Genomic DNA, 3,893 nt, shown 5'->3' with positions numbered 1-3,893 from the left:
AAGTGGGGGACTGTCATGGGAAGTGGGGAACTGTCACGGGAAGTGGGGAACTGTCATAGGAAGTGGGGAACTGTCATGGGAAGTGGGGAACTGTCATGGGAAGTGGGGGACTGTCACGGGAAGTGGGGAACTGTCACAGGAAGTGGGGAACTGTCATGGGAAGTGGGGGACTGTCATGGGAAGTGGGGAACTGTCACGGGAGGTGGGAGACTGTCACGGGAGGTGTGGGAGTGTCACTGGAAGCATAGGCACCACCCTCTCTTCCTTCAGATTTGCCCTTCTAGAGAAAATGATTTCTGACTGCCCAAGTGCCGTTAACTTTTCTTGTGTCATGTGCCAAAAGTTCATTTTCAGGATATTGAAATGTAAAAAATGTCTACTTTGTATCACATACTTATTACAAATGGAACCAATTTGAATAACTTATGAGAACATTTAAATATAAAAGATTTATAATGAACCATGTCTCACCGGTTACTGTTTTTCTTCCCTAAGTAATAGACTACAGATGTGTAGCACCCTCATTTTTAACCCAGCATTGACATGTCCCTCTTAGCGTTTCACATAACTCAACCCAAGACTTCAGCAAATGCAAGGACATTGCATCAACTTAGAAAGTCCTTGTGTGCGGACTTGCCATTCACACCCTGGATAACGTTCTGGGTGTGGTGCTGCTGGAGCTTAGTTTTGCAAAACATATACTTAGTCAAATGATGTCCACAGAATTACTTCATAAATCCACAAGTCTGATAACATCAGTCCTCCCTATCCATTCTTACTCAGGCTCCTGGGAATTCCAGCTTACATTATCAGAATAAAGTGAAATAAACAATCTGTGCTAATTATCCCTACCCTGATGAGAAATGTTTGTGTTATTTCTACATGATAATTATTTTTAAGTAGCTAAGCTCAGAGGCTCAGGCTCAACCTTAAGGAGTTAAGGCTTAAATACATTGCCTGGAGTTCTGGACTGAGACTCTAAATTCACAATGAGAAACTAGGCAGGTGATCTTCCTAGGCAGATATATTCGAGAGTTAGGCATAAGTAGTCAAACAGATAAAAACCTAAATGCACCGGCTTTCCTCTTTCTCCTCCATAGGGCCTGTTCTACTAGGATGCATGGAAAACGCTGGTCCTACTCTTGCTTTGTTGAGTTACTTTTCCAGGATCGACATGTTTTTCCATCTTAAAAGTTAAAACAAAGAGTTATTAGAAATAACTAATAACAGTGCAACATGAAATCATTTCAAAGATAAGATCTGCCTCATAAATTGCATATAACTTGCAATAACATATAATACAGAGGTTTTGTCTAGTTTTATGTCAACCTGTTACAGTCTAGAGTCATTGGAGAAGAGGGAACCTCAATTGAAAAAATGCCCCCATCAGATTGGTCTGGGGGTAAGTCTGTAGAGCTTTTCTTGATTGATGATTGATGAGAGAAGGCCCAGCCCATTGTGGGTGGGGACACCTCTGGGCTGGTGGTCCAAGTTGCTATAAGAACACAGGCTAAGAAAGCCATGAGGAGCAAGCCAGTAAGCAGCACTCTTCCAAGGCCTCTGCATCAGCTCCAGCACCTAGGCTTCTGCCTTGGGTTCCTGTTTGACTTCCCTCAGTGATAGAATGTAACTCGAAAGTTATATGATGAAATTGCCTTTTTTTCTATACAAATTGCTTTCAGTCCTGGTGTTTTATCACAGTAACAGATATCCTAACTAAAAGAACAGATTATGGCCGGGCGGTGGTGGTGCATGCCTTTAATCCCCGTACTTGGGAGGCAGAGGCAGGCAGATTTCTGAGTTCAAGGTCAGCTTGGTCTACAGAGTGAGTTCCAGGACAGCCAAGGCTACACAGAGAAACCCTGCCTGGAAAAAACAAAAACAAAAAAACCCAAACAAACAAAGAACAGATTATTCAGAAAAAGCTGTAAGTGGGAATTTTAAGGACTTGGAGTTGGAATTGTATGGGGGATTCTGTTGATAACATTTCAAAAAGATACAAAGCCTGGTTTTAAAATCCCCAATTAAAGCTTTTATTTTTTTTCTGAATAGTATGTATTACATTTTATACAAGTTATTCCAGGACCAGGAATGGGTTACAGCTTGTTGATTATTGGCCAAAGGGGTCCCATAGACTCCTAAAACACCACAGATGAATGCCAATGCTATTTGTTTCCCTCCACAACCTAATGGTGAGACCGTGTTGTAGAAAATAGCACTTACATCAGCAAACATGGGTAAATTGAGCTGGTGCCCAACTAGAAGCTTCCTCCCTACTGACTTGTGTTCATAGTGCTTAGAAGTACTTTTTACATTACCAAAAGATGAAAGCAATCATCAATCTCGTTCTGCTACAAAACCTGTGAGCTACAATAGTGACCTGATTGCAAGGTAGACCGACTGGGACAATGATGACACAAGTATCAGCTGAGTATCCAACCACTTTTTAATTGGATTTAAGGCCCATTCTATGAGCTAGAACCTACACCTAGCACTGTGTAGGTGCAGGTTAATGCACCCAGGAAACTGAGACGAGATCTAGAACTCAAGGGAAGTCCTATTACAATTATTCTGCTAAAGCAATTAAATCATTCCTAGTGATTATACTTCTACACCCCATAGATCAGTGTGAACCCCCACCCCAATTAGAGAAGTCTCTTCTTGTAGTAGATAGTAATTAATACAGAAACCAATGACTAGACAATGTATAGAGTGACAGACTTTGGAGTACTGGGCCCTAACTGGAATGTCTTTATTAAACCATTCTCCTCAAGGCTCAGGGATCTATGCAGCAGAGAAGGCAGAAAGATCGTAAGAATTGGAGGTGGGGGATGACTCCAAAGAAACAACATTTTACAGACACAGTAGGGGTGATGCATATATGAACTCACAGAGTTGTAGCAGTATGAATAAGACCTGATCAAGTGCAAGCCAGATAAGATCCCAGCACAGAGAATGGGGAAGTGGGCACAAAGCCCCAAGTCCAACTAAGAAGCTATTTGCAATTCATAGACATCCAGAAGGAAAGATCGGTTTTCTTCAATGAAGTATCAGTAGGTATATGTTCTAGCTGGTTTTGTGTGTCAACTTGACACAGGCTGGAGTTATCACAGAGAAAGGAGCTTCCCTTGAGGAAGTTCCTCCATGAGATCCAGCTGTGGGGCATTTTCTCAATTAGTGATCAAGGGGGTAGGGCCCATTGTGGGTGGTACCATCCCTGGGCTGGTAATCTTAGGTTCTATAAGAGAGCAAGCTGCGCAAGCCAGGAGAAGCAAACCAGTAAGTAACATCCCTCCATGGCCTCTGCATCAGCTCCTGCTTCCTGACCTGCTTGAGTTCCTGCTCTGACTTCCTTTGGTGATGAACAGTAATGTGGAAGTGTAAACTGAATAAACCCTTTCCTCCCCAACTTGCTTCTTGGTCATGATGTTTGTGTAGAAATAGAAACCCTGACTAAGACAGTGCATTAATTACACTCTCAGGTAGGCCTCATGTTTGGGAATATTTGAGTAAGGCAAAGCACTCCATGATTTTTTTTCATTGTTTTCTTTTCTTTCCTTTGTTTTCTTTTTTTGGTTTAAATTTTTGTTTTTGTTTCTTTTTTTTTTTTTTTTTTTTTTTTTTTTAAGAGAGAGAAGAACTGTGAAGTAGGGTGATCAAGGAGCAAGTGTGTGAGGGGAAATGGTCAAAATACAATGTATGAATAATTTTTAAAATAAATAATTTTTAAAAATAGAAAGAAGCATTTCCTGGGTAGTAGACATGAGTCAGCGGTGGTCTTACTTTAGAAGAACTGCATCGAAGAAGAAAGTCATGTACTGGATATAAAAGCAACACCCTCCAAAGTCCATCCCAAATCATGTGCTTCCTCGGACTGGTCTACATTATGAAAC

This window comes from Mastomys coucha, unplaced genomic scaffold (genome assembly GCF_008632895.1).
Source record: "Mastomys coucha isolate ucsf_1 unplaced genomic scaffold, UCSF_Mcou_1 pScaffold4, whole genome shotgun sequence".
Lineage (NCBI taxonomy): Eukaryota > Metazoa > Chordata > Mammalia > Rodentia > Muridae > Mastomys > Mastomys coucha.
The sequence above is the reverse complement of the archived record's forward strand: the minus strand, read 5'-3'. Positions refer to the sequence as shown.